Raw genomic sequence first — 26,759 nt, 5'->3', positions numbered from 1 at the left:
ATTCAAAATAAAGGTAACTAATATAGACTGGCTTCTGCACTGGTTTTAAAACACAGCTGCAAATATTCTGACACAATTCTCATCAGGAGGAATCCCCTCCTCTTGAATCTAGATGGATTTGAGACCGGGTTCGTGCCCCGGTCCGGGAAGATCCCACATGCCGCGGAGTAGCTGGGCCCATGAGCCATGGCTGCTGAGCCTACACATCCGGAGCCTGTGCTCCGCAACAGGAGAGGCCACAACAGTGAGAGGCCCATGTACCGCCAAAAAAAAAAAAGTTTACTACAAGCAACTATATGCCAATAAAATGGACAACCTAGAAGAAATGGACAAATTCTTAGAAAGGTACAATCTTTCAAGACTGAACCAGGAAGAAATTGGAAATATGAACAGACCAATCACAAGTACTGAAATTGAAACTGTGATTGAATAACTCTCAACAAACAAAAGTTCAGGACCAGATGGCTTCACAGGTGAATTCTATTAAATATTTAGAGAAGCGTTAACACCTATCCTTCTGAAACTATTTCAAAAAACTGCAGAGGAAGGAACACTCCCGAACTCATTCTATGTGGCCACCATCACCCTGATACCAAAACAGGACAACTTTACCACAAAAAAAGAAAATTCTAGGTCAATATTGCTGATGAACTTAAATGCAAAAATCCTCAACAAAATACTAGCAAACTGAATCCAACAGTACATTAAAACGATCATACACCATGATCAAGTGGGATTCATCCCAGCAACGCAAGGATTTTTCAGTATCTGCAAATCAATCAGTGTGATACACCACATTAACAAATTGAAGAATAAAAACCATATGATCATCTCAGTAGAGACAGAAACAGGTTTTGACAAAATTCAACACCCACTTATGATAAAAAAAATCTCTCCAGAAAGTGGGCATAGAAGGAACCTACCTCAACATAATAAAGGCCATATATGACAAAGCCACAGCTAATATCATACTCAACAGTGAAAAGCTGAAAGCATTTCCTCTAGGATCAGGAACAAGACAGGGATGTCCACTTTTATTCAACACAGTTTTGGAAGTTCTAGCTACTGCCATCAGAGGAGAAAAAGAAATAAAAGGTATACTAATTGGAAAAGAAGTAAAACTGTCACTGTTTGCAGATGACAAAATACTATACACAGAAAAACCTAAAGATGTTACCAGGAAACTACTAGAGCTAATCAGTGAATTTGGTAAGGTTGCAGGATACAAAATTAATACACAGAAATCTTTTGCATTTCTATACGCTAACAACAAGAGATCATAAAGAGAAATTAAGGAAACAATCCCATTTACCATCCCATCAAAAAGACTAAAATACCTAGGAATAAACCTACATAAGGAGGCAAAAGACCTGTACTCTAAAAACTATAAGACACTGATGAAAGAAATTTAAGATGACACAGATGGAAAGATATACTGTGTTCTTGGATTGGAAGAATCAATATTGTGAAAAGGACTATTCTACACAAGGCAATCTGCAGATTTAGTGCAATCCCCATTGAATTACCAATGGCATTTTTCTAATAACCTATATGGGAAAAGAATATGAAAAAGAATGGATATACATATATGTATAACAATCACTTTGCTGTACACCTGAAACAGAACATCGTAAATCAACTATACTCTAATATACAATAAAAAGTAAATTAAAAAAAAAAAAAAGGAAGCTCAATCCACCTGGAGAGGCTGTACATAGCTGCTTAAGTCAGTAGTCCCATCTGAGCCCAGCCTTGGAGTCATCCCTGCCCAGGAGCCAGACACGTAAGTTGAAAGTCTTCAGTCCCCAGTTATGGAGTAACCCACAGACATTAACTCTTCCCAGCTGAGGCTCCAGACATCATGGAGAAGACAGACCATCCCCACTGTGATCTGAGTTCTTGAACCACAGAATACACGAACATAATAAAATATTGATAATTGGTGGTTTATGTGACTAAGTTTCAGGGTGCTTTGTTAGCACACAGACAGACAGAACAGCTTTTTTTCCAGATTTTCCTAAACTAGAATTATAATTAAGTTCATCATTGCTGGTCTTCCTTCATTTCTCAGTGACCTTGCTTTGCTGCTCCCTTGAAAGTCTTTTGAATCACCCAGAATTAGAAAGAGCTTGGGGCTTCCCTGGTGGCACAGTGGTTGAGAGTCCGCCCGCCGATGCAGGGGACACGGGGTCGTGACCCAGTCCGGGAAGATCCCACATGCCGCGGAGCGGCTGGGCCCGTAAGCCATGGCCGCTGAACCTGCGCGTCCAGAGCCTGTGCTCCGCAACGGGAGAGGCCACAACAGTGAGAGGCCCGCGTACCGCCAAAAAAAAAAAAAAAAGAGCTTGGATTTGTACCCAGGAGGTCTTCCTTTGGAGAAGGCTGCTAACCCCTACACACTACTAGATACTCACAAGCAAATCATTTCATTTCTTTGGGTCAGTTTCCTCTTCTAAAAGCCTGCTTTGCAGGATTGCCATGAGAATCATGATACCATGGGCATAACACTGCTTTCAAGGAATTTAGACTCCAGGCTTACGGCAAGAGACCTGGGGCAAAGGGTAGTTTTAATCTTCCTGGAGTTCCACTCTTACAAAGAAGCACATTTGCCCAAACAAATCCATAGTGCTGATGCCACAGCCATCAGAAGAACAAGCGCGCTTCTCACCATACGCTGGGGGCTCCTAAAGGGTCTGCGTGCGCACGTGTAGGTAATTTTATAGTGGGCCAGCCTGGTGATGTTGAAACAACTCAAGTGTCTGACATGAAAGTGAGTGACAGTACTTGGAACCAGGGCCATGAAATGCAAGTACATTGCAAATCACTCGGTCGTGCTGTCAGGGGAATCGTAGTCACCATATATATTTTCTTAAATGTAGTTTCCCAGCAAACCTTTCATAAAATTCACGACTGTGACTGACCTCTGCTACGTGCTTGCCTCCACAGCTTCCCCTTTCCCCTCCAATATAACGCGGGCTTGTAATGCACGTGTGGCAAACACCATTGACTGGCTGCCGAATCGCCATTCCCAGCACCCTTCTCGCTTTCTGCCTCCTTCTAGAGAATCCTGAAAGCTGATACTTGCCATCCCAACTGCCCATGCAGCTAGGGGCAGCCAGCGTCCGTGAGGAACAAGCAAAAGTCTTTTGGGAAAGGTCATTCGTAAAATATTTTTCTTTCCTGCTATGACGATACATAAAGTCACATAAAGCCGGCACAGCCTTTCTCACTTACCCTTTCTCCTGCCTTGAATGCAGAGTGGACGCAGCTGTAGCAGCCACTTTGGGATAATGAGGGCAACTCCAAAAGCAGTATCTGCTCTGATTTCTTTGAACCAACCACTTTCTCTGGAAGAAAACACAGGTCCAGTTTGTGTAAGCCACTGGAATTGTATTTTTCTTTTACTTGCAGATGCAGAGAGTTCTAATATAAAACTTGTACCATGAGCAACTGAACCCTTGTCCTATGTGAGCAGGTAACTTTCCTTTCCCTGCCCCTTATGAGGAAGGTAAAACCAAAAACCCTTGAATGTAAAGTCACACTAAGAGGCCACGGATTTCTCTGCCTCTACGGTCCGTGACCTCACAGACAGTCCCTCCAGTAAAGTTCTGCCACTCTGCTTAGATCACTGCCACAGCCTCCCTGATTTTCTTCAGTTCCCTATCCCGGTGCCCTCCCGTCCTCCACACTGAAGCCACAGAGATCTTTCCAAAAGCCAATGTCCGCCCATGTATTCCTGCTGAAGGGAGCAAACCAGGGCTTGCTCATGAAATCCTGAACTTCTTCACTCTGCTGAGAAGGCTTGCCTTGACCTGGCCTCTGGGTCCCTCTCCAGCTTCTGTTTTAAGCAATTCTTTTGAACTTTCCCCTCTCTATTCTCAGCTCTTCAAACTCAGCTTCAGCCACACAGAACTGAAAAATCCCCCCTTCTGGGCTTCCCTGGTGACGCAGTGGTTGAGAGTCCGCCTGCCAATGCAGGGGACACGGGTTTGTGCCCCGGTCCGGGAGGATCCCACATGCCGCGGAGCGGCTGGGCCCGTGAGCCATGGCCGCTGCGCCTGCGCGTCCGGAGCCTGTGCTCCGCAACGGGAGAGGCCGCAGCAGTGAGAGGCCCGCGTACCGCAAAAAAAAACACAAAAAAACAAAACAACCCTTCCTTACACTTACACACACACACACACACACACACACACACACACGCGCGCGCGCACTCCGCTCTACATTTGTTCGTCCCACCACAGGCTCCCATGGTACTCTACACCAGTATTTAGAGCAGCAAATACAAAATACAAGTAAATATCTTTCCCGCAAGACGGTAAGCCACCTAAGGGCAAGGCCTGAGGATATCTTGTCCACTGTTGTGATGCCAATACGGGTATTCTGATCAACTCCCATGCACCCCACTGACGTGGGACGAATCCTCCACCTTAAATAGTACGTGGCTGAGCAGCCAGCCCCAGACCGATTATTAGCCATAAATACTCACAGAGGAGGGGAGGACACCTCAGGCCAGGCAGGACCACGCAAGGACTGCACTTGGGAGGAGAGAAAACCAGCAGGGACTGTGGGATTCAGGCTTTGTAGTGAAGAGTGAGGTAACCCTTTGTTCACGTGGAGGGATGTGATTGGCTTGTTTGAATAATTTCACGATTTGACGGGGAGGTGAAACCCATTAGGCTGAAGACCAGCTAAGGCGCAGCTGATTCTACTGATCAGGGAACTTGTCAGGGAGGGAGGCTTTCCTGCTGGGCTGGGGAGGTGGGGCGTATCTGGCAAGAACAGGGAAACTCACAGCTAGGCATTTGGGGCCGAAAGAGGCTCAAAGTTGTCAAGGCAGCACTTGAAATTTTAGATTTTACAATACAGAAGAGAGAAAAAGGGAAGAGGGGAAAGGAGGGAGGAAGGAAGAAAATTTCTCTTTATAGTCTGGCCTGACTTAATTCAGTGGTTACTGTGATAGACTATTTCAAGACCAAAAGTTAGGGTGACGTTTCAGTTACCACCTGGAGCACTTATTGATTGGCTGGCCCCAACCCCATTCCTAACCTCCTTTTCTTTATCTATTTTCCAGCCAGGTCTAGCACAAAGTGCTGGCCAACAGGACATGTGTAGAATCATGCTGTGGGATTTCCAGGAAAGTTTTTGCTGCTTGATTTAGGCAATATCCTTTTCTCCTTATTCCTCCTACTTTGTTCCTGCTGGGATGTAGATATGATGGCTAGAGCAGCAGCAGCCATCTTGTAGCCACCAGAAATAACCAGGAGAATCATAAAGATGTGCAACATCTCAAATAATTTGCCTTTTATTCATTACTTCTCAGGAAGCTTTTATGTAATTGGGTTTTACTTTTTTTCATTTAGGATTTAATCAAATATTTTTCATATGCCACTCAGTAGTCTTCAATAAGTATCACATTGTCCACATAGCAAGAACGAAAACAGGAAATGAGAAATGGAGTCATCAGTTGGGAAATCAGTGAAGCATAAAGTATGTTGTGTGGTTGCAATCCAGGATGAAGCCATGGACACTGAGTTGACACTAGGCCCTCTGTTACAGGATGCCTGCCTACAAGGTGGAAGTGGATACAAGAGGGCCCTCTTCAGCTAGATAATCTTACTCTTCATTTTTTCTAGCTATTTTTTCCAACTTTTGTATAGTGTAAAACTATTTCTATATGAAAAAATAAGGTTTAAAAACTGCTCTTACTGAAGTTGGGAGTAGGGTGGGGTGGGGTGGAACTGGCCCTATATTCTCTGTCCTTCCCTTCCTGCCCCAAGTGGCAGCCCTTGAGAATGTTCAGTGGATGTGAAGGGATCATAGACCATCCCACATCATTCCTCTGAGCCAAGCAAGGCAAGGGTAACTCACAGTCCTCTGAGAATCTGATGAAATCTACTGACCCTCTTCTTAGAGAAAAAAATGCCCACATAAAACTGCTCACAGTTTCAGAGGGTTAAGAATCCCACTTTTAAAACAACAGTGAGGGGCTTGGGCTTCCCTGGTTTGCACCTTGGTTAAGAATCCGCCTGCCAATGTAGGGGACACGGGTTCAAGCCCTGGTCTGGGAAGATCCCACATGCCGCAGAGCAACTAAGCCCATGCACCACAACTACTGAGCCTGCGCTCCAGAGCCCACGAACCACAACTACTGAGCCTGAGTGCCACAACTACTGAAGCCTGCACGCCTGGAGCCCGTGCTCTGCAACGAGAAGCCACCACAGTGAGAAGCCTGCACATCGCAACGAAGAGTAGCCCCCGCTAAACGCAACTAGAGAAAGCCCGCGTGCACCAACGAAGACCCAATGCAGCCAAAAAATAGAAATAAATTTACTTTTAAAAATTAAAAATAAAAACAACAGTGAAATTCAGGGGCCATAACTGCCTCTTTCTAATTTCCTTCTGCTACTTTTTTGCTGCTGTTTCTCTACTTGTATCAGTCTGTTCTTTGGAATTATATTCTTGGATCCCAGCCTATGACGGGACATCCAGATGTGCCAAGGGTCTCAGGAAGCGCAGAGGTAGAGTCACTGTGGGACGTTGTCTTCCTACCAGTGAAACTAAAGTTGCTTATATCCAACAAGAGTTAAAGATTAGGGATGAAGAAATTGGGTAAACATGACTGTGGATGGCCCCCAACTACGCTGAGTGCCCCATAATTCACATGGGAACTCTCCTTCCCCATCCAGGTGTTGTGAACCTCTGTCCTCACACAACTTCCCCCCAAAGAGTCCCCACGCTCTAGGGGACTCCTCACACTATAGAATATGCCAACTCTCTGGGATAGCCATCAGGCACACATCTGTTCCTCTCCTTTCTGGGCTTCATCCTGCTTTCCCCTGCAAGGATTCTATTTATCTTTCATCAAGCCTCACTCTACCTTTGTGAAGATGAGCTTTTTCCTGCATTGATCTTCATCTGGACTCAGTCCCCAGCTCCTAACCTGCTCATCGTCTGGGCTCCTCTGCAATTATATTCCTCCATGTGCAAAGTCAAAATTAGAGATGCATGGAATAATAGGCCAAGGAAGAAAGGCTACCAAGTGAATCAAAAAGCCAAGACCTAAACTTGATAGAACAGACAGTAAGTACTAATTGAGTTCAGAGGAAAGCAGAATTAACAAGGGCTGTGTAAAGCAGGGTAAGGGTCACAGTGATGCCTGGATTTAGGTGAAGCCTTGAAACTGCTAGGCTTTATTTAAGCATTTATAAAGCTTACCATGTGTTAAGCTCCGCACCAAATATCTCACTACAGAAGCTCTTTTAATCCTCACAGTATCTCAAGGGAGGAATTATTATTATGATTTTGCAGATGAGGAAACTGAAGCTCAGTATCACAGAGCTGGGATTTGACCCAGGTCCATCTGATGCCAACGCTTTTTATGGACTCCAGAACATGTGATTGATGGTGCCTGGCACATAGGAACTGCTCTACGAATATTTGTTAAATGCATGGAGTGAGAATTAATGAATGAAGCACTTATGTGAGAATGAGAAGGCTCATATATCTTGTCATGTGGATTATACATCCATGGTGGAGGGGGGAAGCTTCCATGCAGGAAGTGGTTGGTCAGCTACTGAATCACTGATACTTATTGAGCACTTACTATGTTCTAAGGGCTTTAACACTTCAGGACAATCCTCTGAGTCAACAGAAATATACTGAGCACTAGACACTCTGGCTGGCCCTGTTTTGGGCCCTGAGGATGGCAAATTACCCTCAGGCATTCTCAGCCCAAATGCAGAAGAAAGACCTGTACTATACCTCACACCACAGGTAGGGCTACCTGAGGGTTTAATTTACGTACTCTCCTCACCCTCTACAATCGTGAACAATCCATCAGGAGTTAGATTTCTTTGGCTCTGGAGATGTTAGAGTGGTCCATGGGCTCTGAACATAGCTGGAATCCACCCCCCCTTTCCCAGTTCTCACAAACTCCTCGTAATAGACTCCCATATAGTGCGAGTAATTTACAGTATAATGAATTTGTTCTATTCTGGTTCAGTCTGGGCACTGCGGCCCCTGGCTGCCTTCCTGTTGTTTTATTTACTCCTCAGCCATTCTCATTTTTGTAGCTATTCCCTTTAACTCTCTTTTTTCTGTAAGGTCATTCTAAGGACAGGATGTTGCAATGGCCAAGATGAGCTGTGAACGAGTGCAAGCCAGGTGTGTGTTGGTGATTCTCTCTCTTCTTTCGGGCTCTCTGAAATCTGGCGCATAAAGAAAAACATCACACGCTCGAGATTTAAAGCCGAAATTCCGATTTTGAGGTTGGTGTCATTCAGATGAATGCCCCTGAGCCCAGGCACAACAGAGCACTTACTGGGAGAGATAGGGTGATTCAGTGTCATACCTTAGTGAGCTATAACTCACAAGGGGTTGGGGAGCCATTTTTGTAACCACTAAGATGTGTAAGGCCAGCCTCAGCCCTATATATTGCTGTTTTCTACAATGGCTGTTTCCTGGAGAATCCATCTCTTTCACCACAGGGTGCTAGGGGCATTGAGAATGAGTCAGTTTGCTATGCTGGCCTTGTTAACACCTGTGGCAGGACATTAATACAGGATAATAGTAATCACATTGGTGTTAAATATTTGCAGTGTTAGGGCAATGACTTTGAATCTCAACTCACTACATCTGATGAATAGGGGTGCTGGTGGTGGCACCAAGGAAGATGGACCCCTCAGCCTTCTCATCCAGACAGTATAAACACTCCTGTGCTCAATGCTTCAGTTATATGTGAATACAATTCAGATTAGCTTCTAATTATTTCTGGGCACATGCTCTTTAATGCCAGAGCCTTTAAGTCACAGCGGTCAAAGGGTAATGCATCCTAACAGGTTACAACATCCCCAAGGATTTCTTGATTGACATAAAAATGGTTTTTTTTCCCCCAACTGATTGACACTATGGCCGGTGTGAAGTGATGGCCAAGCTTCTAGCTGTCCATTAAAAGATCTTAAATCGAGGAGGATGTGACTTCAATAATTAGCTTTCACATTTGAGGGTTGAGACCAGCTGGGCTATAGATAGTGTTCTTTTAGGAGTTAGGGTATGTCAGGGATGGTGGGACAGTTTTTCAGTTGAGCCTCTCGGTGCAAGCAACTTGAGAAATTGGTTTCCAAAATTTCTGGAGTGTCTTTTTTCTTTTCCTGGAGGAACGTAAATTACAATAAAGCAACAGGATGAACTCAAGCTAGGGGTAGGAAATTTGCCAATAAGAAGAGTTAGCCTTTGTCTTTGTAGAAACCCTGTGCAAACAGGTGGGGAAATGTGTTTACCTTCAAATACTGGACCACGTATTTCAACCATTCATTGTTAAAGTGAGCAGATGTTGTGTCTCAGGAACTACAATGTACTGTAACCAAATGGGTATATTTGGGAAGGGTTGCAGAACCAGCATCCCACGGTGTTCTAAAGCTCTGTGTGCCAGGAGGACAACATTCCCTTGACCTTCCACAACTAGTCTCCCATTCTCCTGCAACTTGATCTATATCACTGCTTTGATTTGGACAAAGGGTCTTCAAATGCATGTTTGTTCACTGGAATGTTGGAAGTTTTGGAGGCAAGAAATCCATGGATCTGAAGTCTGCTGTCCCCTCAAGAACTCCTGGGGAAAAAGGACCTGGATTTTCCTTATGTTTGGGACAGACAAGCCAATAAGAGGAAGGAAGTAATACGAAGTAAAGATGATTCTAACATCCTGGAAAGGCAAACCATATATTTTGCTTAAAAATTAAATCCAGGCATACCTGTTCAATGTGTGCGATCGAGTTAACAGTTCTTAATCTTCTTGCCTTCAAGTTCCCTACCCAGCTAAACCGAATAAAAATTCAGTGTCTCCTATGCATGCTGACGCTATAATCAAAAGAAAAAAGGCTTTTCAAGGAGCTCACTTTGTAATGAAAGAGTAAGATATAATACATAAACCAAATAATGAATCCTTAGTGCTAAAGCACCTGGAAAATGCATTCACCAGGGGTGTGGAAGTACACAGAAGGAAAGGATTAATTTCTCAGGAAGAGAGAAATGATCTACAAAGCCAAGAAAGGCTTAATAGAGAAATTGATATTTAAGCTGAGCCTGAAAAATGAGTATGATTGTGCCAGGTAGAAAACAAACGGGAAAGTGGGAAATTCCCAGCAGCATGCCTAAGGTGCTGGCATCATGTGATCTTCACCCATTGGGATGTCCCAGCAAGGCAGAGAGGAGAGCAGCAGCGAAGTCTCCAAGGGCACATTCATTTCCTCAGGAACTGCTAGTTGAGAATCTACTATGTTTCAAGCACTGAACTATGCAATAAACACTATAATGATGTTGTTAAAAAGTAAAAAATTAATGGAAACCTCGATTAAATAGAGTCAGGAGAACAGAGAGGGAGGGAGCCCAACAGGATAAAGAAAGACTCATCTTCTTTCCTGGCAGGGACTCAGCTAATGAAAAGCCATGAACCCTTTGTTTACTACAGCCCTCCCAACTTCCTCCTTCCCTCTATAAAAGAGTTCTCTTGCCCTTGCCCATCAGAATATCAATGGACATTATAGGGAACGTTTGAAATCCCCAAACTTAATTCCCTTAAAACCAAACTGGATTGCAATAACTTCAGCATTTCCGGAACGGAGTGGTATGCCTATTTTGATTGATAGTTTGAGGCTTCCAAACTTTATCAGGTGCCTGAAATTGCCTCTCTGAAGAATAAGAGTTTAAGATGAACTGAGGCAAACCAACAAAGAAAGATAAGATGCTTCCTGAAACCCCAGACTCTTTTCCTTGTCTTCTTTGCCTCAGGTTACCCCTCCAGCACAATCTTATGTCTCTCCCTTGGCTCCATGGCCAGGCTCTGCCGCTGGGGCCATCTTCCTCATCCCTGCCTATGATGCCTCCTCTATACCCTAAATTCCCCTGTATTAAGTTTCTCACCAGAACTTCCCCTTTTCTCGGAAATTCTTCCCACTACCTATTCCTCTGAACGTGTCAGACCCTATCCCTTTAAACATAAACCTCCTGAGCCTCCAGAAGCTAAACCCTTTATTTCTTATATTCCCTGGACTGAAGCTGAACTGGGAGCCATAGTCAAAGATTTCCCCAAAGTAACTGAATAACTTCATCGATTTTTTGAGGAACTTAATAGAGTCATTCAAACTTGGCAGTCGAGTCTCTCTGACTTATGCTGCCTGGTTCATATGCTTATTGGTGGAGGCCAGGATCAGCATTGGATGAAAAACACTAACTGGGAAAATCCTGGAAGATCTCTAGAATTACAACCGGGGAGCTCGCTAACTTCCATGACCAGGCCCAGGCAATCACTAGGCAACTTCATCAAGCAGTTCCTAGAGCTTTTCGGAAGCTTGTTGATCGGAACAAAATTCAGGCTTGCACACAAACGTCTTGTGAACCTGTTCATGATGATTACAATCAACTGCAGATTATTTTTCAAGAAAGTTCTGGTCTTCCTTCAGATGTTGATTCTACCTGCATAGCTTTTAACTCTATGCTTATTAATGGGCTGAACCGGGACTTTTCTCTTCCATTAAAATGGACCAGGATGGAATGGCAAACTGTGTCCACTCCAGATTCAGTGAATCTGGCAAACCAGCTCTCCCACACTCTAGATAAGTCACCAAAATGGAAGACCATCAAAATTCTTAATCGTCAACCCCAGCAGATGAAGGTTCCTAAACAGAACCAAAACGCTTCTAGTTTCTGCTATTATTGCAAAGAGCCAGGACATTGGAAAAGGGACTGTTACAAATCTAAGTGCCTTAGGCACTTTCAACCCTCTAACCAGCCTTTCCAACCCCCTCCCAATTCTAATGACGGGCTCTGAGGAAGTACAGGGACTTTTCCCAATCTTCCCTCTTAATCAGCTTGGAGAGACATTTCTCCAGAGTGGAAATGAATCTACTCCAGTCCTAACTGACATCAGAGCCACACGCCGGGTGCTCAACCCCACTATTATAAAGCAGCCCCTGCCTTGGAGTTCAGAAACAGTTCAAATAGCGAGGATCTCTAATGCACCTCAAGAGGTTCCTGTCCCTGAGCCTATTCCATTTTTCTTAGACCCTTTAAGAGATACACAATTTTTTCACTTTAGTTCCTCAGCCCCTATGCATTTATTAAGCTGAGACTTCTTAGAGAAGTATCATGCCAGAATTTCTTTCTCTCAAAAGGGGAAGCAATTCTAGAATTTGGCAGTAGTCATCCAATCAGCCAACTAGGTGAATTAAAGGACCCTTTCACATGTTTTATTTGTTCCATCTTTGATGGTACTAGAGGTGATTCTGAAAACAGTGACCACCTGTCCCTACTGAATCAGCTACCACCTTCCTTATGGGCAAAATCTCCAACCGGTATTGGCAAAATTCACAGTGCACCTCCTGTCAAGATTCAAAGAGATCCCTCAAAACTTCTTCCCAGAATTAATCAATACCCAATGAGTAAAGAAGCCTTCAAGGCATAAAGACCATAATAGGAGATTACAAGTCTCTAGGCCTCCTTGTCCCTTGCACTAGTCCCCGTAACACCCCTATTTTACTGGTGAGAAAACCTATGGCCAAGGGTGGAGATTTGCTGAGGATCTCTGAGCACTAAGCTACATTGTCATCCCTGGACACCCTGTTGTTTCTAACACTCCTGCCTCACTACATCCATTCCCATTGGATGTAAATTCTTTACTATAACTGATCTATGCAATTCGTAGATAATCTTCTTTAATATTTCAGTTGATGAAGCTAGCCAATACCTTTTGCCTTCATTTGAGAAAAAAAAAATCACCTGGGACAGTCAAGCCTGAAGGTTTCACTGAGAGTCCTTTGTATTTCTCACAAATCCTGAAGGCGGATCTGGATAATATAAAGTTCCCTAGAGGTTCTATTTTGTTGCAATATATGGATGATTTGCTTCTTTGCTCTCCTTCTCAAGCCTTCTCACAGGAAGAGTATCCGCTTGCTAAAGCTTTTAACCTTAAAGGGACATAAGGTCACCAACATTTTTTTTCAGTTTTCTGTAACCCGGGTTTGATATTTAGGGCATCTGCTATCAGAATTAGGGATACATCTAGACCCAGATAGACTTCATGATGTCTTAAGTTTCCCCAAACCCAAAACTGAGTGCCAACTTTGAAGTTTTCTTGGGCTATAGGGTTATTGCCAAAATTGGATTCCAAATTTCTCTCATAGCCAAACCTCACTGTATTTTACTAAGCTATAACAACCCTGACCCAGTTTTATGGGGAAAACTGGACAACATAGCTTTCAAGGCCTTAAAGGAAAGTTTGATGAACCCACATGCCCTTGGGCTTCCCAATTATGAGATTCTTTTTCCTTTTGTATATGAAAGGGAAGAGAATGCCCTTGGGGTACTCACCCCAAACCACAGGGACCACCATCAACCCACAGGGTGTCACACCAGTAACTGGACCCTGTGGTACGAGGATACCACCCTTGCCATAGACCAACTATGACCATTGCCCTTTTGATTAATACCACCTAGAAAATTGTGGTGGGCTCCCCTTTCACTGTTTTTGTATCTCATGTAGTAGAAGCCCTCCTGAACTCTCCTCACACTCAACATTTCTCAGTCAGCCGCCTCACTTCCTATGAAGTCCTTTTGTTAACTACTCCTCACATAATCCTTTTACGTTGTAGTAACCTTAACCCAGTTACTTTTCTCCCCTCCAGCATTAACAAAATTCCTCATGACTGCTTAACACTAACTGACCACCTCCTGACTCCTTGTGATGATTTACAGGAAGCTCCTCTGAGTAAACTGACTTCTCCTGCTTCTCTGATGGTTCCTATTTAAAAGGTGACAATGGCAAATATCTCACCAGGTGTGCTACTGCAACTCCTTTTGATGTTGTTGAGGCAGCATCTTTACCTATGGCTACTTCTGCCCAACAGGCTGAATTATACACTCTTACGAGGGTTTGTAGCCAAGGACAAAACTGCCAATATTTATACAGATAGTAGATATGCTTTTGAAGTAGCTTATGATTCTGGAATATTGTAGAAGCAACGTGACTTCCTTACTTTCAGCAGAAATAAAGTTTAACGTGACCCTTATGTTCAGGAATCACTGGATGCAATACTTTACCTGCCACTTTAGCTATTAAGATTCCAGAGCATTCTAAACTTTGACTCTCTGGGAGGTAAAGGAAATCACCTCGGTGATATTTCCTCAAGGAAATAAAAGGGGCTAACAGCAGCCAAGCCTCTGTCATGGTCCAAAGGGATGTTTCCTCAAATGATAGCTTTAGAAAACTGGCTAGAGAAGCCAAACAGTTGGACCCAGAAAAGGAAAAACAAGAGTGGAAATTCAACAATTGTTGGTTTGATAAAAAGAGAAAGCTCTGGTTTGGACCAAATAACAACCCCGTCCTACTGGAGACTAAAATTCCCACTTCTCAGCAATGTGCCTGCATTAAACCATTGGTCTACTGGCAAAATTATAGCATTCATGAATCAATATTGGTGGGGAAACATTAATAAGGCCACAAAAGGTACCTTCCTCACTTGTCCCACTTGTCTAAAATACAACTCAGGGAAGCTTGTTGGTACTGCTCCCAGATATTTTAAACTGCCTAATGGACCATTGGAGGTCTGGCAAATGGATTTCATACAACTTCCTCTGTCTCATGGATATAAATATGTTTTAGTCACAGTCTGTTTTCACACTAGACTGAAGACATCCCTTGCAGACAGGCTACTGTCTCTTCTGTGGATAAAGTCCTTATGGGAAAAATTATCTTTACCTATGGAAGTCCTCTTGAACTTCACAGTGATCAAGGAACCCATTTTACTGGGCAGGTACTTGGAAAAGCCTGTACTATCTAGCCAGTTTTACAGCACTTTTACTGTGCTTACCGCCCTCAGTCCTCTGGTTTATTCTACTGCACTAAAGGCATTATTAAGACTATTGGTAAAAATTGTAGAAGCCCTCCAAATACCTTGGCCAAAAGTATTGCCATTGGTCCTTCTAAATCTCAGATTTACCCCTTTGGGAGCTCATAAAATCTCACCCTTTGAGATGGCCATAGGATGCCCAATACACTTGGCTCCTTCTTCTTTTGACTCACAACTTATAGAAGGAGAGATCCTACAATATTATAACGGTCTAATTGCTTCTATTAAAAATAACCATGCTTTGGGACTTCCCTGGTGGCGCAGTGGTTAAGAATCCGCCTGCCAATGCAGGGGACATGGGTTCGATTCCTGGTCCGGGAAGATCCCACATGCTGTGGAGCCACTAAGCCTGTGCGCCACAACTACTGAGTCTGCGCTCTAGAGCCCATGAGCCACAACTACTGAAGCCCGTGTACCTAGAGTCCGTGCTCCGCAACAAGAGAAGCCACTGCAACAAGAAGCCCACACACCGCAACGAAGAGTAGCCCCCGCTCGCCACAACTAGAGAAAGTCTGTGCACAGCAACGAAGACCCAACGCAACCAAAAATAAATAAATAAATAAAATTGACGCTTTAATAAATAAATAAATAAGCATGCTTTGGTAAAGCAATCTTTTCACAGTGCGCTCCCTAGAGACAAAGACCTTAAGCATCACACCTTACCTCTTGGAGATTTTGTCCATTGGAAAAGACACCTCCAGAAGAACTTGCCTCAACCTTGCTGGAGAGGCCTCTATCAAGTACTGCTAACCAACCCTTATGCCACCAAACTCCGAGGAATATACTCTTGGATTCACATGACACACTTAAAGAAAGCACCAAACCCTGACTGGCCTGCACATCATCTGGTGATCTGAAAGTACAGATTTCCCAGAATTGAAGCACATGACATCTGATGAGACAGCTTTCCCAAGATATCCCAACCAGGCCCCTTAGAAATTGGCCACCAGATCTTTGATGATGATATATAACACTTCAAGATCTCCAACGTCTGTGATAAAAAGTGCTCGAAAGTTCTCCCTCCTACCCCTCCTCGTTACTCAAATGTTACCTCAGTAGGTTTCCAGTCTGTACGCTTTCCCTCCCATGTGAAACACTACACTCAGGCAAGGTCCCTCCTGGCACTGAGGGACAAAAAGCCACAGAAACTGGGAAACCTGACTCCTGATTAGTGATGTTTTTAGAGGAAGATCTTGATCGAAAGGGAGAAGTGTAAAAGAATAATAATAAACAGAAACCTCAATTAAATAGAGTCAAGAGACCACACTCTCACTCCCTGCGAGGATAGCAGAGCCCAACAGGAAGAAAGAAGATGGCTGGCAAGAACTCAGCCAACGAAAAGCCATGGACACTTTTGCTTACTCTAGCCCTCCCAACTTCCTTTTCCCCTCTATAAAACTGTTCGTTCCCCTTTTCCTTGCCAAGCAAGGACTAGCACACGGCTTGCCATGGTGGCAGACTCTAAATTACAATTCTCTGCTGATCTCGAATAAACCCATCTTTGCTGGAGAAGTATCTGGAAGTCGACTCGTTTTAGGTCAACAGTGTAGACAGGGTACTGCTGCTTAGCTCTTCCTTTATCCCTTTTTCTTTTTTCTTTTTCATTATCAATGTGATGTTATTATAGGAACTCACTACCATATATTATGTATCTACTATATATTATATAATATATACTCTTATGTATATAAGAAAGTAACATAAGAAAGTTAAAAGAGTTTGCATTTTATAGTAACTTGTGTCATTGTTGCCAAGTAGAAGAGGTGTGCTGAAGTGAGAAAAGGAAATAATTGAGGTTTTTTAAAAGCAATTTTATATATATTGTATACTTACAATAAATATACATTAATATATTATATACATTTCCGAACCTCTAATTTTTTAGTAGTACTAAAGTTCTTGTGTCACAGTACACTTGGTCGTCCCCTCAAGTTTATTTTTAGAACACCAATGTTGAGCACCGATTTGGTATGTGGGTGAAGAACAGAGGAGAAAGGAAAGAAGAGAGGATTAAAAATGGACATGAAAATTGAGAGTAGATAGCCAAGGCCTTTAAATACCATCACTTGTAGGGGATGAAGCACCACTGTGTAAATAGTTGATCTGAGAGGATCACAAAATCACATCTAAGTGTTAGAAATAGAATATTATCAGTGGATGGCTAGAGGGTGGCCAGAAACAGGCAGGTAGGAAGGGGACCAGTCAGGAGGAAAAGATATATGAATTGTTGAGGACCTTAGCTATGCCGGTGGCTGTGAGAATAGATAGGAGGGGTCAGGATGGAGAAATAGTCATTAACTGAGAACTGATTAGATGTGGGAGGTGTTGGAGCAGAATGAAGATATCAAGATTGATGCTTAGGTTTCTCTCTTAAGCAGAGTCATGAATGCTGTGCTATGACTGACAAAGGAAATCCAAGATGAAGGAGCAATCTGGGGGAATAACATCAAGGGCAGTTCCGGACCAGATGAGTGTGAGGTGTCTGTGGGTGTTCAGGACAATTACAAAAAGTAGAAAGTTTGGGGAGATGAATACATAACAATTAAGGAACCACTAGATTTCAAATAAAAGGCAGGGAAAGTGTAGGGGAAGAAAAGCCATTGAGGAAAAGACAAATGTTCAGAAAGGTGGGGAGAACTAAGGGAAGGGAAATAATATTTATCTAGTTTCTGTTTTAAATCAGACACTGCTATGTACTTAACCTGTGTTATGGCATTGAATTCTCAAAGTAAGCCTAAAACTAATCATATCCCACTTTATACATGTGGCTGAGATGTTTTGAAATACTAATTGACATTTTTCCTACAATATCTTTGTACCCACTAGCCTTTTCCCTTGTGGCATTCATTGATTCATAGAATAAATGTTACAGAAGTAGGAGGAAAAGGCTTTTGGTTTTAAAGAGGCTATGCCTTTAATTTTCAAAAATAAATAGATATAGAGAATCTGAAAACCAAGAGAGTTGTGTCTCTGATTCTCATCTAGAGCCCTGGGGAGCACGAAGGCATGGGTAGAAATGACACCCTGGTGTGCCCAAGCTGATTGGCTACTGGCAGCCTCACAGAGTTGCTGGTGTCTCAACAAGATGCAAGGACAGTAGAAGGATTCAAGATGAGAGTGGCATGGAAGTGGGGAAGGGTCTTAAAGAGCCCCACCAAATTTCTGATAGCCAAAGAAAGCCAGGGAGAAGCAGACTGGCTCCTGGATACCCACAACGGGCATGAAACTAGCTCAGATAGGGGTGGGTCTGATGAGGCCTCGGGTTCACGCATGAGACCTGACTCAGGGGCAACCTGCATGAACCGACAACAAAAAATTGGATGGAAATGGGCATCTCAGCAGATGTCAGTGTGGATAGATCTTGACTAATCCAGGATGAGAAATCCTCCCAAACCTTAAAACTATATAAGTCCCCAAGAACAAAGAAAAAACCTTCGGAAAAGAAAAGGGAAATCCTTGAAATGGCTGATATCGAGTATTTGTCCCCTAGCCAAGTGGGGGCTTTAAACATTGGAGAAAAATAAAGTTATATTTCTTGTGCTGCTAAAGTTGTGGTCAAAGATTTGTATCCACAATAATCAGTAAAACAGCATTTAGGAGAAGAGGTTAAGATGATTTTTCAAAGGCCATGCAGGTAGGCAGTGATGGAGCCTGTATATAACTGTAGGTCCACCTGGCCCCAGAATCCTTGCTCTTGCTACTATTCCATTTGAGATGCACATGCCCATTTTCTAGACTCGGTCTGGCCAGGAAAAAGTCCCTAACCTTTCCTGCTTTTATTTCCCTGTGGTGCTGAGGGCAAATCAGACCCAGGTCTTTGTCTGTAAACCTCACATTGTCCCTTCTACTTCAAGAAACTAGCAACAAAGTCACTACTTCTTCCTTTGACACATGAAGGGAAAGGTTAGAGTTGGGTAAAAACAACATAAGTTTAGGAGGGCAAGAAAGTAAGTTAAAAGCATTTGTATTTTACAGTCATTTTTGTTAGTTTTGCCAAGTAGAAGAGGTCAGCTGAAGTGGGGAAAGGAACGGGTTGAGGTCTTTAAAGCAATTATATAATGAAAGTTTACAGTAGGCCAGGGGCTGTATATTAGTGCTACTCAAAAGCGCAGCCCGGGGCTTCCCTGGTGGCACAGTGGTTGAGAGTCCGCCTGATGATGCAGGGGACACGGGTTCGTGCCCCGGTCCGGGAGGATCCCACATGCCGCAGAGCGGCTGGGCCCGTGAGCCATGGCCGCTGAGCCTGCGCATCCCGAGCTTGTGCTCCGCAATGGCAGAGGCCACAGCAGTGAGAGGCCGGCGTACCGCAAAAAAAAAAAAAAAAAAAAAAGCGTGGACAAATGACATTAATATCACCAGGAAGCTTGTCAGAACTGTGAGTGCTTAGCCTCCATCCCAGATCTATTGAATCAGAATCTCTTGGAAGAGGGCCCAGAAATGTGTATTTTAATAGGCCCCTCAGTTGGGTATTATTATGCACACTGAACTTCACCAAGGGCTGCTATAGAAATATGAAAAGCAACTGATCAGAGATGAGGAAATGGATTATGGAGAAATATGGGCCCAGGAGCTTGGAAATCTTAAGCATGTAAAGTAGTCCGTGATCATGGTTATCATATTCTCGACATGAGATTGGAGATAGAATCAAAGAGAAAAGGCTATGTTGATCCAGAATATGTGAAGTTTGCAGGATAGTGAGCAAAACGTAAAGAAGAAGATAAAACTAAGGAGTCTAAGAGAGTGCAGCTGATGTGACTGACCGACATTAACATCGCAGGGAGGGTAGAAGTAATCCCAGGATGGAGATGATTAATGGGGAGTCTTATCCAAAGTTAAGGAATTTAAGGATGCTGTGATGTCTCGATGTCACTTTCTTGCAATGAATGGCAGGAGAGGTGGAGGGAGATGGTCAGAACAAGGTATGGAGGTACAAGTAGTTTGCTGAAGTGGAGTAGAGGTAAAAGACCGTGTCCTCTTAGTCACAATCGATTCCATACTTTTCCTGATTTAACAAGGAGGTCTAGTCACCAGCAATATGGGGACAAATTACCAGTAAAACCAGAAAAACCATGCCCTTTCTGTAACCTCTTTCTTGGTTTTATTCATCCATGTCTCATCACTCCTCGCCTTCCTCAGATTCTAGTGTTTGCTGAAGGTGAATAAATCTGCAATCCAATTCCGTCTCCCCAACCTGTGAATTAAGATGGAGCTTCAGGGCTTCCCTGATGGCGCAGTGGTTGAGAGTCCGCCTGCCGATGCAGGGGACGTAGGTTCGTGCCCTGGTCCGGGAAGATCCCACATGCTGCGGAGCAGCTGGGTCCGTGAGCCATGGCCGCTGAGCCTGTGCATCCGGAGCCTGTACTCCACAACGGGGGAGGCCACAACAGTGAGAGGCCCGCATACCAAAAAAAAAAAAGATGGAGCTTCAGGATGTGCACACACACACACAAGCCTTGCTTCTCCATGAAAGATTATCTTCTCTTTTGCTTGTCTAGAGAAATCACTTGATTTCTGTGTCTTGCGTTAGGCCACTGTCCGTAACAACAGTGGAGTCATTTTGATGTGCTCTATGAGGCAATGGGCACTTTGAAGTTGAAAGACAGAACAGACATGGGTAAACAGTACTCTGAGCAGACTGCTATTGCACCATTAGTGCCAGCAATTATTGCACCGAGTGACACATCTGATAAAAAGTCAGCTACCTTCCTCCGGGAAGTGTCTCAGTAGCTACAACTAGGGACTTCTGTGGGTTTTTTTCTTTTCTTTCTTTTAATGGGCAGAGCTTGTTAATTCCCTCTTGTTAAAGTCTCCATTTCTCTGGGTGGGGGTCGAGGTTTTAGATCCTGGCTTCATGGAAGCCAGAAGAGATCCAAGGCTATTTCCTGGAATGGGATATGTAGTGGCCTTTTGATTGGTCCTTTCCAGGTTTCCTTTTTGCTCAGTTCCTCCTCTGCCTGTCATTATCCTTGACAGCTTTCCTTTTCTGGTTGTGGAAATGCAGATGTGACGGCTTAGAAACTAACAGCTATGTCTAAAGAAGACTCAGCATTTGATGGGCTGTTTTTTTGATCATCATATATAGCACTATGTGCGTGGCATTGTCTTAAGCAAGGCTACCAATATTAACTCACACAATCTCCAGAATAATGATTGAAGGTAATCATTATCCACATTTTTTCAGACACGGAAACTGAGGAACAGAGGTGCAACAGAGGCCAACAGCTCTTGAACAGCAAAGTAGGATTCAAATCCAGGCAGTTTGGCTGCAGGTGACCCAGCTGCCTTCCTGGCCGTGCTCTGCTCTGTGGACAATGTGACCTGGTGTCAGTATGGGGAAGGGGGGATCTAGCGTACATAGTGATGAGTTAGAGGGGGTGGAGTTGGGCTTCCTGCGATTTGCACTGAGATTCGTCCTTCAGTGCTTGTTTTGGAAGAATAGTTGCTTTAAATGGCTGACACCAGGACTCCAACTGCTTGAACAGTGGCTTCCAATCACAGAGGACCCACTGTGTTAGGGGCCACTACAGCTGGGACTAGGACAACTAGCCCCTGATTAGAAAATGGTACAGGGGAAAGATCAGATGCACCCATTGATGGGGAGGTAGTTCCAATGCCAGAGATGGAGTGACTACCCACATGCCACGAGCCTATGTAACTGAGAAACACTCAGGAGCGGGGGAATATGACCCGAGGCTGGGGGTGGTTGTGTCAGGTGCTGGGAAGAGAGTTGCTGGCAGGTATTCTTTGGAGCTGCCTGCCTAAGGGTTGGTTCTGTAGCCCCGACTAGTCTGGCTCAGTCCAAATGGGAAAGTTTTCTGAAATCTCTACATCTCTTCCCCAAATCTGACGCCTGAGGTAGTCCATACTTGCGTGTATTTTCTTTTTTTTTCCTACAAAACTTATTATTTAGATAGAATTCCTGCTTTAAGCGAGAGTACCAGGACCTGAGAATTTTGCCCATGCCAATTCCCTGGCATGTCAAAGACTATATGGTCTAATCAGATGGCATATTAATGACAATAATGAAGGCTGAACACTCTTACTCTGTTATGCAGAATTGAGGAAGCGTGCCTTATAAACATTAATAAACAGAAACCTCAATTAACATCGTCAGGAGGCCAGAAGCGGAAACGCTCATGTCCTATGATGATAGGAGAGCCCAACAGAAAGAAGAAATGCTTCTTATTCTTGCCTGGCAAGAGCTCAGCCAATGAGAGACTGTCACAACTCAACCAATGAAAAGTCACTATACTTCGAACTCTCAATTCCTCCAATGGGCTCTTTGTTTACTATAGCCCTCTCAACTTCCTCTTCCCTTTTTATTTAATTTTTTGGCCACTCCATACCCTTGTGGGATCCTAACTCCCTGACCAGGGATTGAACCCTGGGCCCCCTGCTTTGGAAGTGCAGAGTCCTAACCACTGGACCACCAGAGAATTCCCCCTCTTCCCCTTTTTAAAAAGCGTTCTTTTTATTTTCACTGGGGACTTGTACTTGACTCGTCATGATTGCAGACCCTGAATTACAATCCTTTGCTGATCCCAAATAAACTCATTTTTGCTGGAGAAATAACTGGCAGTCTATTTGTTTTAGGTCAGCAGTCTTTAGCCAGATTTCACTATAAATGTGGCAGAATATTTCTACCTCCTCACCTCCTTTTCTTTCCCTAGTCCTACTGCTAGCTGGGAATTGGACTTTGGTAAAACTGGCTAAAGAAGTGGATTACCATCTGAAATTTTTAAATTATGTTGAAAATATGGCAAGGCAAAGGTTTATTCATCTTGTAGGTATTCCAAATATCAGTTCATTGTAGGTTTTTTGTTGTTTTGTTTTGTTTTGCGGTACGCGGGCCTCTCACTGTTGGTGGCCTCTCCCGTTGTGGAGCACAGGCTCCGGACGCGCAGGCTCAGCGGCCATGGCTCACGGGCCGAGCGGCTCCACGGCATGTGGGATCTTCCCGGACCGGGGCACGAACCCGTGTCCCCTGTATCGGCAGGCGGACTCTCAACCACTGCGCCACCAGGGAAGCCCCATTGTAGGTTTTATGCCTGTATCACAATTCCCACTAATTTCTAATATGGATGGAATAGGAGCGATCTAAAGAGCTGAATTTTCAAAAGTGTTACTAAGAAATCTAAGCACGAAAGTCACTGAGTTACAAGGAGATGGCAAATGTGCAGTCAAAACTACGTAGTGAAAACAAAACAGAGTTAATCCAAATACATGGTGCACCAAAAAGTGAGCAGACTAAATAGGAAGTGTATGAAGACTGTATTACACCCAAAGAGTAGGAAAGTCAGTTTATCATCAGCCTTGCGATCTTGAAGCCGGAGGGGTAGTAAAGGTGGAATAGCTGAGGGGTAAACAAAAATAGTGTCTGCCATCTAGTGCTTAGGGGACACCTGAACCCATTCTTTCTTCTTGTGTAAAAGTCTTGTAATTTTGCTACACTCTTGGGCCCTGTTAACCAAAGAGACACCCTTGCCCCCAGATCCAGAGGTGGACGGTTGATCCAGGATAAGGAATATGTATCCTCAGACGTTTCCTGGAACAATCATGAATGACAATTTGCACAGCTGCTCAATTATAAGCCTGGGGCTCCTGTTGGCTGTCTTTTCCATCACAGTGGGAGAGCTCACCTGATAATAAAGTCAACCCAGAGGAAAGCGGAGTCTAGGGACCCAGAGACAAAATTCTTATGATATCATTCGAGCACATGAATCATGCTGCACCTGAAGCCATTACCCTGAACTTCCAGACTCATAATCAACAGTTCACTCTTTTTGCTTAAGGTAGTTTAAGTTATATTTCTGTGCTTTGCAACTAATATAAACCTGCATTTACTCCCTGGAGACCATAAGAAGTTTTACACTAAAAGTGTTTTTTTGTTTCTGTCCCATGATCAGGAAGATACACCCGGAATTACTAGGAAAGAAGCACTTAAAGTTCCAGGGGTCGATAAGCCACAGGATATACTGTAGAGCACAGGGAATTAGAGCCATTATCTTGTAATAACCTATAACGGAGTATAATCTGCAAAAATACTGAATTGCTATGCTGTACACCTGAAACTCATATAATATTATAAATCAACAATACTTCATTTTAAAAAAAAGTTCCAGAGATTAACAAACTTTCTCTTAAAGTACCGGATAGTAAATATTTTAGGCTTTATGGACCAAGAGGCAAAACTGAGGACATTATGTAAATACTCATATAGCCATTTAAAATGTAACCATTAAAAAAAATGTAAAAAAAAAACCCAACACATTCTTAGCTCCTCGGCTGTTAAAAAAAAAAAAAACACAGTCAGCTGCCTCAATTTAGCCTGCTGGCCCAAGAAAACAATGACACAACTTACTTTGGACATTTTTTCTGTTTCTGTCTCATAGATGAAAGCATTCTTTTCATTTTCATCCTTCAAGACAAATGTCTCCTTATCAGGGAGCTTCCTATGAGTGCCTTGGCTGGATCTATGGTTCCTCTTTTGTGTTCATACTCCACCAAGCTTATAACCTTTATTTTATTCCTTCACATATTTTGACTTTTTTTTTTTTTTTTTTTGCGGTACGCGGGCCTCTCACTGTTGTGGCCTCTCCCGTTGCGGAGCACAGGCTCCGGACGCGCAGGCTCAGCAGCCATGGCTTACGACGGGCCCAACCGCTCCGCGGCATGTGGGATCCTCCTGGACCGGGGCACGAACCCGTGTTCCCTGCATCGGCAGGCGGACTCCCAACCACTGCGCCACTAGGGAAGCCCTATTTTGACATCTTTAAATTGTGAAACTTCAGACATAAAAAAATGATATAAAATATTAAAATAAACACTTGTGTAACGTGTAAAACCGAGCATAACAGTTAATGCAATTCCAATATATTTGAAGCCCATTTTGTGTATTTCCCAAAACACATTTCCTCCCTCCTCTACAAGTAGCTACTATCCAAAATTCAGTGCCAGCCATTCTTTTGCATTTCATTATAATTTTATACCATCTGCAATTAATCTTATATATGTGAGCATAACATTGTTAAATATGTTTAAAGCTTTATATAAAATAAATGGATCCTTCTAAAATTTGCTTATTTTCTTTTTTTTTCCACCTCAAGATTGTGTCTGTGCATCATCGAGGTTAATTTACATAGTTACAGTTCATTAACTTTTACTGCTCTATTGAAATGCATTTGATGAATATACCACAATCCATCTATTTTCCTGTTGATGGACATGTACATTGCTTCCAACTTTTTGCACATGCAAAAAATGTGCTGCTTGAGAGTATTTTGCCTGCCTCCTTGTATATATCTGTGAGGGTATCTCTATCGCATATATGCAGAAGAAGAACTGGTTGGTGGTATATTATGCTCATCTTTAAATATACTTGAGATTGCTATATTTCTACCCAAAAGTGTACCAATCTCCTGACTTACCAGTATCTATGAGTACTAGTTACTCCAAAACCTTACTAAAACTTGGTGTTGTCAAAAAATTTAAGTTTTCTTTATGGAGAATTTCCAACATATAAAAAATAAACAGAAGAGTATAATAGACCTTATGTATCCATCACCCAGTTTCAAGAGTCAACATCTCGTGGTAGGAGGGGCAGGCTTATGATATAATCAATTCCCACAACCCTGGGGTGAGCAACCACAAACTGGAGGATGATTTTAATGCAGAGGTTCTCCTGCAGGTGCGAAAGTTCTGAGACCCACATCGGGCTCCCTGGCCCAGGGGTCCCGCACCAGGAAGACAAGCCCCAAGAGCATTTGGCTTTGAAAATCAGCAGGGCTTAATTGCAGGAGCCCCGCAGGACTGGAGGAAATAGAGACTTCACTCTTAAAGGGTACGCACAAAATCTCACAGGCCCTGGGACCCAGGGCAAAAGCCTGGGCCAGACCTACCTTCTAGTCTTGGAGAGTCTCCTGGAGGGGTGGAATGGTGGGGGCAGAGGGGCTGCACCTCATGCTGGGGACACAGACACTGGCAGCAGCCATATTTGGTAGCTCCTTCTATGCGTGGAAGTTCGTGCCAGGGCGCTCTCTTGGGCTCCTCCCTCTTGCTCATTAGCTCTGAGACCTGGCTCCGCCAACAGCCTGTAGGTGCCCGTGCTGGGATGCCTCACAACTAACTGGGCGGGGACGCGGCCCACGCATCAGCAGATAGGCCACAGTTGCCTCTAGACATGCTCCTAGACACGGCCCTGCCCACCAGAGGGCCAGGACTCAGCTCCGCCCACCAGTTGGCCAGCACCAGCCCTGCCCTCCAGGAAGCCTGCTCTAGCCTAGACCAGCCTCACCCACCAGGGGACAGACTCCAGATGCAAGAAAACCACCATCCCCCAGCAGGCCAGACCCTATCCTTGGACCAGCTGGGCCCTGGCCCTGCCCAGTAACAGGCCAACACAACCTTCGGGACACCCTGGATGCCATACTCAACTGTGTCAGCAACCAGGCCCCCCAACCCCCAACAGTGATCTGACACCAGCTCTGGGACCCTGGGCCCTGTAGCCAGACTCCAGGACCCGGCTCTGCCTACCAGTAGTCTGGCACTAATCCCAGGACCTGGTTTCACCCACCAGTGGAGGGGGCAACAGCCCTGGAGTCTTCTGAACCCTGACTCTGTCCACCAGTGAGCCAGCACTAGCCCCACGGCCCCCTGAGGTTCTACAGTCTGCTGCCTTGTAACCAGGCCCCACTAACCAGCAGCCAGCAGCATTCACACAAGACAGGGCCCATAAACCAACCCAGCCAGGGGCATTTGAAATTAAGAGAGCGGCAACTTAAAACTATCATGTACATATATAGACTGCTATACAAAAACCTCATGGTAACCACAAACCAAAAATCTGTAATAGATACACAT

The 26,759-nt window shown here is 44.0% G+C and overlaps 1 long non-coding RNA gene across 1 annotated transcript in view; it reads right to left on the bottom strand.

Annotated features, from left to right (window-relative positions):
* LOC113632555 (uncharacterized) overlaps positions 1-25,910 on the bottom strand; it is a 103,141-nt gene extending 77,231 nt beyond the window's left edge. Inside the window, exons 1-2 of the long non-coding RNA XR_003437864.1 lie at positions 25,799-25,910; positions 3,235-3,347 (exon numbers count right to left, since the gene is read on the bottom strand). This is a non-coding gene — a long non-coding RNA (uncharacterized LOC113632555). The remainder of the gene's footprint in view (positions 1-3,234; positions 3,348-25,798) is intronic.
* Positions 25,911-26,759: the final 849 nt, after the last annotated feature.

Source organism: Aethalodelphis obliquidens, unplaced genomic scaffold (genome assembly GCF_003676395.1).
Source record: "Aethalodelphis obliquidens isolate GAN/ISIS:26980383/991018 unplaced genomic scaffold, ASM367639v1 scaffold37, whole genome shotgun sequence".
Taxonomy (NCBI): Eukaryota; Metazoa; Chordata; class Mammalia; order Artiodactyla; family Delphinidae; genus Aethalodelphis; species Aethalodelphis obliquidens.
The sequence above is the reverse complement of the archived record's forward strand: the minus strand, read 5'-3'. Positions and strand labels throughout refer to the sequence as shown.